The following is a 9,742-nucleotide window of genomic DNA, read 5'->3' on the forward strand; positions in this document are numbered from 1 at the left end:
CAGTGAAAGGTTTACCATGTCACCCCATGTGGCTCCATTTTGGGTACAAAGTACCTAGGTACAAATCTTAGATACAAAATACATAAAGGAAAAAAGTTACATTACCTTATAGTTATTCATAGTATAAGTTAGAAAAAATAAGAACTAAAGTTAAATAGATAAACATGACAGATGGCCTGCAGTAGATCAATGCAGGAGGTATTCACATGTGATCTGACTGGACTCACAACTCACTGACCACACGCACCCAATCCCAGTGCAACAACCGTCCCCACTTCAGGCCACCAGCCCTGTGTCCGTCCCCTTTCCCCTCGGGCCTCCAGCCCACTGGACATACCCACTGCCTCCACCCGGCCTCCAGCCCACTGGCTACACCCACCTCCCCTCAGCCTCCAGGGCACTTGGCACACCCACTCCCCACAGGCCTCCAGCCCACTGGCTGTCCCTGCTCCCCTGAGCCTCTAATCCACTGGCCATACTCACTCCCCTGGGCCTCTAGCCCACTGGCCACACCCACTCCCCACAGGCCTCCAGCCCAGTGGCTGTCCCTGCTCCCCCAGGCCTCTAATCCACTGGCCTTACCCACTTCCCCGGGCCTCTAGCCCACTGGCCATATCCACTGCCCCCCCAGCCTCCAGCCCACTTGCCATACCCACTCCCCACAGGCCTCCAGGCCACTGGCCATACCCACTCCCCACAGGCCTCCAGCCCACCTGCTGTCCCTGCTCCCCCGAGCCTCTAATCCACTGGCCATACCCACTCCCCTGGGCCTCTAGCCCACTGGCTGTGCCCACTCCCCACAGGCCTCCAGCCCACTGGCCACACCCACTCTCCACAGGCCTCCAGCCCACTGGCCATATCCACTCCCCCCAGGCCTCCAGCCCACTGGCCATACCCACTCCCCTTAGCCTCCAGGCCACTGGCCATACTCACTCCCCTTGGGCCTCCAGCCCGTTGGCTGTCCCTGCTCTCCCGGGCCTCCAGCCTGCTGCCCGTCCTTGCTCCCCCCCGGCTTCCAGCCCACTGCCCGCTCCCACTCCTCCAGCCCACTGACTGTCCCTGCCTCCCTTGGGCCTCTGGCCCACTGGCTGTCCCTGCTCCCCGGGCCCCCAGCTCGTTGCCCATTCCTGAACCCCTGGGCCTCCAGCCTGCTGCCCACCTCCACTCCTCAGGGCATCCAACCCAATGGCTGTCCCTGCTCCCCCCGGGCATCCAGCTTGCTGCCTGGTTCCCACTTCCCATGGACCTCCAACCCACTTTGCTCTGGCCCTCAGCCACTCAAATGATGTCACCACCACTCCAAAGGTAAGTTAGCTTAAAATAAAACTACAAAAGTTTAAAAAAGATTGAATGAGAAAGGAAAGAAAAAAAATGAACAGATGGAATGGAAGAGTCCTGAGCTGAGGAGCCTGGATGCTGCCTAAGCTGTCACCACCATCAAAACTTTTTTTTGATAATCTGAATGCCATCCTGATTTGATCACTGAACATGGATCAATGTTTGGTTAATAAATATGTATGTGTGAAGTGCTTTACATGGACCATGTGTGAGGTGTTTTTTTCCTCTAAAAGTGATGCTTGTAGCTAAAACAGCATTTCATAGCCTTACTTGTGTTATCAGCAACCTATGAGTGACAGTGGTACTTATATAGGGTAACTGGAACAAAGCTTTGATGTGTTCCTTGTTCCTGATATGTTGGATACTTTCCTGTGCTGGATGCCTGCATACCTATCAATGTCAGATTATACCCATTAGTATTTGCTGGCAACAATTATGTGAACATAAATGCTTGACAACATCAGAGTGGTTTAGAATACCTTTTAACTGAGGAATTAGAGTGTTTCTGAAATGTGAGATCATGGGTTTAGAGTTGAGTTGTAGTGATGTTTGTCCTTCATAAAGTAGGCCAGAAAGACAGATATTTAAGTGTGGAACGATTAGAACTGGCACACTGGAGATCTATGACAGTCGCGTGACAGGGACATGGAAATAGTCAGCCCTTCTGCAATTCAGGCGCAGTATTGGTATCTTAACACTTCCTCATGACTTTATAACCATCAATAACAAAATGTCACATAACAATGCATAACAAAAATGCAAATAATTTTATTTTTTGAGCTTTCAATTGATACCCTCACTCCTCAATGGTTTTGTTTGGGAGCGAGATCCATATTTCCACCCTCCTTTGTGTGAATAATTCTCCTGATGGTTGTATTTGTAGGTGGTAGGATGCTGCCACCATTCCTCTTTTCTTGACTGTGTCTAAGGGCCTATTTAGTTCAGTGGCATTGCAGTAATATTTCTAGAACTGGTAAGCCAGGGACACGGGCAAATGTCGATGACAGCTGGTGGACATTAGAATCTAATTAAATCTGGAATTCAAAAAAACTTAGCCTTATTGTAACCATGTACAAAGTGTGGCACTGGCAAAGCATAGCAAGTCAGGCAGTATCTGAGGAGCAGGACAGCTGACGTTTCGGGCATAAGCCCTTCGTCAGGAATGTGGTGGGGGAAGCAGGCTGAGAGATATATAGGATGGTGGGCCTGGGGGAAAGGTAGCTGGGAAAGTGATAGTTGGATGCAGGTGGGAGGTAATTGTGATAGGTCAATGGGGAGGATGAGTGGATAGATGGGAAAGAAGATGGACAGGTAGGACAACTCAAGAGGATGGTGCTGAGTTGGAGGGTTGGATCTGGGATGAGGTCGGGGGAGAGGAGATTTGGAAACTGGTGAGGTCGATGTTGATGCCGTGTGATTGAAGGCGGAAGATGAGGCATTCTTCCTCAAGCCATCAGGTGGCTTGGTTATGGCGGTGGAGGATGCCCAGGACTTGCATGTCCTTGGGCAGTGGGAGGGGGTGTTGAAGTGGTCGGCCACAGGGCAGTGGGGTTGTTTGGTATGTGTGTCACAGAGATGTTTCCTGGCGAATTGGCGTCCTGTCTCCCCAATGTAGAGGAGACCATATTGAAAGCAACGGACTCAGTAGATAAGGTGGGTGGATGTGCAGGAAAATCTCCATCAGATATGAAAAGATCCTTTGGGGCCTTGGATGGAGGTGAGGGGGTCGGTGTGGGCATAGGTTTTACACCTTGTGCAGCAGCAGGGGTGAGGAGGTTGGGTTGGTGAGGAGCGTGGACCTAACGAGGGAGTCATGGAGGGAATGGTCTCTGCAGAACGTAGATAGGGATGGGGAAGAAAATATATCTTTGGTTGTGAGGTCTGTTTATAGGTGGCAGAAATGGCGAAGGACAATGCACTGTATCTGGAGATTAGTGGGGTGGAAGCTGAGGACTAGGGAGGTTCTATCCCTGTTACAGTTGGAAGGGCGGGCTTCAAGGGCAAAGGGGCATGAAGTGAAGGAGATGTGCTGGAGGGCATTGTTGATCACGTGGGAGACGAAATTGCGGTCCTTGAAATAAGAGGACATCTGGAATGTCTGAGAGTGCAATTCCTCCTCCTGGGAGCTGATACAATGGAAGCGGAGGAATTGGGAGTAAGGGATTGCATTTTTACAGGAACAGAGGTGGGAGGAGATGTAGTCCAGGTAGTTATGGGAGTTGGTGGGTTTGAAATAGATGTCCATGTTAAGTCAGTTGCCAGGGGACAGAGACAGAGAGGTCCAGAAAGGAGAGGGAGTGTTCGAGGTGGTCCATGTGAACTTGATATCAGGATGGATGGTGTCAGTGAAGTTCATGAACTGTTCAACCTCCACGTGGGAGCATGAGATGACAACGTTACAATCATCAATACAGTGGAAGATAAAGTGGGGATGGTACCGGTGTAACTGCTGAAGATGGACTGTTCCGTGTATCAAGCGAAGAGGCTGGAAAGCTGGAGCCCATGGCTACCTCTTTGGTCTGAAGGAAGTGGGAGGATTTGAAGGAGAAGTTGTTGAGGGTGAGGACCAATTTCAACAATTGAATGAGTGTGTTGGTGGCGAGGTACTGGTTGGGTCGGCGGGAGAGGGAGAAATGGAGGGATTAGAGGCCTTTGCCATGGCAGATGGATGTATATAGGGACTGGATGTCCATGGTGAAGATGAAGTGTTGAGGGCCTGGGAATCAAAAGTCACCCAGTAGGTGGAGAGTATGGGTAGTGTCCCAAATGTAAGTGGGGGGTTCCTGGACCAAGGGGGGCAGAATGGTGTCGAGATATGAGGTGAGAAGTTCGGTGGGGCAGGAGCAGGCGGAGACATCTGCAGTCTTCACTTTGACCATGTAAGAATTGCCAACTGTTGTAAAATCTGGTTCACTATTGTGTTTTAGGGAAGGAAACCCTTACATGGTCTGGCTTACATGTGACTTCAGACCTAGAGGGTGGTTAACTCTTAACTACCCTCTGAGCTAATTGGAGCCAAGGGCAATTAGGGTTGGACAACAAATCACAGCATAAAACAAAACAAGTAGTGAGTCTTAAAAAAAGTAGAGGCTCTTGTGTTAAGATATAATATATTGCATGATACATTAACCAGTAAGGTCATTAGGATTATTAGGATTATTGGAAGACATAAATAACATCAAAATTGAAAGCTATTTTCCCAATTTTCCCATCCAAGATTGTGTGATATCATCAGATTAGATGGAGTTTAATTCGGTTTCTAATGTCAATACTTTCAGTACCATGACCAAATCAACACTGAAGTCACCTTGAAAGACCTGACTGTAATTTTAGTATCTATAACTTCCTATTGTGATGATTCACTATATTAATAGACGGGCAGGAATTATTGTAGTGTTGGACATTATAGAATGGAAATAGGAAATTAAGAAGGTTCACTGAATCCTGCAATACAATGACCACCTAATCCAGCCTGACATCCCCAGCACTGAGAGACCATGATACTATTGGAGGTGCCATCTTTCAGATAAGACACCAAACCAAGGCCCTGTGCATCTTCTTAAGTGGACACGAAAACCCCACTGCACAAGCATTTCCTTCTGGGATTTCGCTGCTTTTAAAGAAACTCTTCCTACTGTGTGTGGAATCATAAACAAAACACTTCCCAAAATGTTAAACTAATGGCAATGGAAAATAAGTAGCCTCCTCCCTTATGACCCCAAGCTAACCAGGGCATCTTAGCATATTTGCAGCCAACGTTCTAATTTACTTATCTGCTGATTCATGCTCCGATCTGATATCACCTATCAACACTTCACAATATATCTCATTGTCCATGCTCCAAGTATTGCAAAGTTCTTGGCTAGTTTCACTGCACTGTTTTTATTTCACTACATTGATGTTATTCCTAACTGTAATTAGAGCACATTCTTTAATTATTGCCAACTTGTTTGTTGAAAAAATTGTGGATCTTTATAAATAATTACAGTTGGCAGATTTCAAGTGGGATATACGGTTAAACAGCAAATTAAAGAACACTCCAAGAATACCAGTACAATAATATGGGTGATTATTGTTGGCTCTTGGTTGCCTAGCTGTCAATTCTGGAATTCTCCTCCTAAACCATGCAACCTCATGAGCAAGTATAAGCACTAGACCAGCTGGCTTCTTTTTGTTCTAGAAAATCTTAGGTAAAGAATCTCAAAATCCAGAACATAAGATCATAAGACAATAAGACATGGGAGGAGAAGTAGGCCATTTGGCCCATCGAATCTGCTCCACCATTCAGTGAGGCCATGGCTGATCTAATAATCCTTGACTCCACTTCCCTGCTCTTTCCTTATAACCCTTGATTCTCTGACTGATAAACAATGTCTATTTCAGCCTTGAATATACATAAATATCCAATCTCTACAGCTCTCTGTGATAAAGACTTCCATTGATTGACCACCTTAAGAGAAAAAAATCCTCCTCATCGCTGTCTAACTTGGTTTAACTTTGCAAATACCCATGAATCCTTGAGGAGAATCACGAGTCGTGTTAATACTTTAACAATCCACATAAATTCGAGTTTACCCAGGCTCAGTTGTTGTGTATTCACCACCTGATCTTGCCATCTCGCTTTCTGCCTTTACCTCTCTTGCTTGCTTGTGAATTGCAAAATCGCTTCCTTGTGAAGTTGTGATATTTTCAGCAACTGGAATGATTGACAGGCTGGGACTCCCTTCTCCAGTAAGGGGAGGACAGAGGGGTGACTTGATAGAGGTCTTTGGAATTATGAAAGGGTTGTGATGAGGTAAACTTAGAGGCGATGTTTTCAATAATGGGCAAGATCAGATGTGGGGACTGTAAATAATAAAACAAAACAGCAATGAGTGTGGGAGAAAATTTAGGAAAAATGTCCTTACCTGGAAAGTGTGGAATTTTCACATGGAGGGGTTGAAGAGAATAACAGAATGTATTTGGTCAGATTTATCCTTTGCACCAGGTGGTATCTTTGGCAGAACAAGATCATTAGCTCAGATGTATGCTAATTTCATTAAAGTACTTGGTATTGCAAAACCAATGATATTTGTCAGCTGGTTGATGGCTGAATACTCAAAGATCTTTTTTGCAAGAAACTAGCCATTAGATCACTAACCCCTGGGTGGCTATATATGCACCACAAGGATTTCTGCAAGCAAGATATAAAGATGGTGGGCATCGACAATGACTGATGGCCATGACCACTGGACACTGACAATTTGGAGGTCTAGTGAAAAAGCTGAATGGAAAGGGGAAGCTCAGCTGACCAAACAAAGACTGGCAAATCATATACATTATTAGCTCATAGTCCTCCTCTGCAGCAAATGTAACACAGACTGCCATACCAAGCCCCATGAGACAATGCTTGACAGAATTAACCACTTCAGTGTACACCATCATTTGACGAGATGGAAGGCTGCAATGATGAAAGAGAAAGCTAGATTAAATTCTATTTATTTTTTAAGACTGATGTCTCTGTTCCAGTTTTAGTTTGTAGTTATGGGTTACTTGCTATCTGTTCCTTTTTAACACAAGAACACAGTTAAAGGAATTTGCCTTATGGAGATTTACCTTATTATCCATATGCCAGAATGTATATCACACTTGCAAGTGAGTGCTTTGTTTAAATACCTTGTCTTCAATAGTGCACTAATTATTGAACTGTGACCAGTTATTGGAGCTTTCATGATGGCTATAATGTTGGCTCCCACAGAGTTCCAAAGTTGGAGGTCTGGATCAGCTTTTAAATGATTGATGAGTTTGTATGAATAAGTATGAATATATAACCTGGGATTAAGAGGGGAGCAATATGGTTATCTCCCAAACTCTGTGTGATTGCAAGTCATGCTTGGTTTTATTCTATGCTTGGATTCAGTAAATATTGATATAAAAATTCTGTCAGATCAGGGAAAAGCAGCACATGCCTGGATGTTAAACATTTATAGCACTAAACAATTGAAGTTTAAGATTTCAATTCTGCTCATGGAACAAATAAGCAACATGCTAAGTGATTAAATCCTGATTCCAGCACTCTTCTGTAACGGTCCATGACAATGGCTGTGGTGATGTTCCCAAAGCCAGTATTCAGGGAGTGCTGCACTGACAGAGTTATTGGCTTTTGGATGAGATGTTGAAGCAAGGCCCTCTCAGGTGGATGCAAAAGATCCCATGGCTAGTATTTTGAAGAAGGTCAGGTCAATTCTCTCCATACTTGACCCTCAACTAAAATCACAATAGATCAGTTTCTGGTCTGTGACAGTGACTACACCTTAAACAGTACTTCATTGCCTGTAATGCATAATGGAACACCTTCAGATCAGGAATGATGCTATGTTAATGCAATGTCTTTCTAACTCACTACCGACAGCGTTACTGGATTTCAAATGAAGTTTTGAATGCTCTGACAGTGGATTGTGAAGAGAACATTAATGCACAGAGAGTCAGTGATTAAAACAAAAACTGCAAAAATCAATCCTTCAACACTGAATGCCCCATGTGGAGATTGTGCTTCACTTCAAAGCGAAGTTTTCATTGCTCAGTTGTGATTGCATTACTTGTAAGTCATGGATCATTCCATGATTGACAATGAAACAATGGAAGCATCGATTCTCCAGCTCCTCGGATGCTGCCTGACCTGCTGTGCTTTTCCAGCATTACACCCTCAACAATGAAACAGTAATGCTGTTCACTGGATTCTTGCTCTCCACAATAAGTAACAATCTATTACTTCTGTAACAACTCTTCATATTTACATGTTTATAATTAACAGTCCTAAGTAGAGAACAGGATGTTGTACAAGTGTGTAAGGATCTTAAAGGGCTAATACTGAAAGTGTCATAAACATCACCTACCATGATAATGTCATATGGCTTTGGTGGGAAAATAGCTTAGGATCTTAAAATAGTAAGACCTGCCTTCTGGTTCTTCCTTATAGCCTCTGTGACAATATCCATCACATCAGTGTAGATTATACAGAGTTACTAACATGCAATCTTGTACAGGTAGTTCTCCTATAACACCATAGTTGTGTTCCAGCAAAACCTCGTTTAATAGAAAATCGCTTAATAGAAATAATGGGGCCTATGGGAAAAGTGAGGAAGGGGCAGATCAGCAAAAAACATCACTCACAATCTCTCAAAAATCACCCAGAAGGCTAATGCAAATTATAGCACAGCCTGAGTAAAGGTTTAAATCATATTCATTAATGAAACAAAAGTAAATTTAACATATTATATTGAAAAAATATTGTTAATGCAGGGATAGAGGGTTTTCATCATAGAGTCATAGAGATGTATAGCATGGAAACAGACCCTTTAGTCCAATTCATCCATGCCGACCAGATATCCCAACCCAATCTAGTCCCAGCCCATATCCCTCCAAACCCTTCCTATTCATACACTCTTCCAGATACCTTTTAAATGTTGCAATTGTACTAGCCTCCACCACTTCCTCTGGCAGTTCATTCCACACATGCACAATCCTCTGCGTGAAAACATTGCCCCTTAGGTCCCTTTTATATCTTTCCCCTCTTACCCTAAACCTATGCCCTCTAGTTCTGGACTCCCCCACCCCAGGGAAAAGACATTGTCTATTTATCCTATCCAAGCCCCTCATGATTTTATAAACCTCTATAAGGTCACCCCTCAGCCTCTGACACTCCAGGGAAAACAGCCCCAGTTTGTTCAGCCTCTGCTTATAGCTCAAATCCTCCAACCCTGGCAACATCCTTGTAAATCTTTTCTGAACCCTTTCAAGTTTTGCAACATCCTTCCGATAGGAAGGAGAACAGAATTGCACGCAATATTCCAAAAGTAGCCTAACCAATGTCCTATACAGCTGCAACGTGACCTCTGAACTTCTGTACTCAATACTCTGACCAATAAAGGAAAGCATACCAAAAAAGCATACCAAACACCTTCTTCACTATCTTATCTACCTGTGACTCTACTTACAAGGAGCTATGGACCTGCACTCCAAGGTCTCTTTGTTCAGCAAACCTCCCTAGAACCTCTCCACTGACACCTCAGTCACCTCCCCTGTCTTATTTCCCAAGAGTAGGTCAAGTTTTGCACCTTTTCTAGAAGGTACTTTCGCATTCTGAAACAAAAAAGTTTCTTGCCCATGCTTAACAAATTCCTCTCCATCTAAAGCCTTAACACTATGGCAGTTCCAGTCTATGTTTGGAATGTTAAATCCCCTACCATAACCATTCTATTATTCTTACAGATAACTGAGATCTCTTGATAAATTTATTTTTCAATTTCCCTCTGACTATCAGGGGGTCTATAATACAATCCCAATAGGGTGATCATCCCTTTCTTATTTCTCAGTTCCACCCAAATAACTTCCCTGGATATATTTCTGGGAATATCCTCCCACA

This window comes from Chiloscyllium plagiosum, chromosome 2 (genome assembly GCF_004010195.1).
Source record: "Chiloscyllium plagiosum isolate BGI_BamShark_2017 chromosome 2, ASM401019v2, whole genome shotgun sequence".
NCBI classification, from domain to species: domain Eukaryota; kingdom Metazoa; phylum Chordata; class Chondrichthyes; order Orectolobiformes; family Hemiscylliidae; genus Chiloscyllium; species Chiloscyllium plagiosum.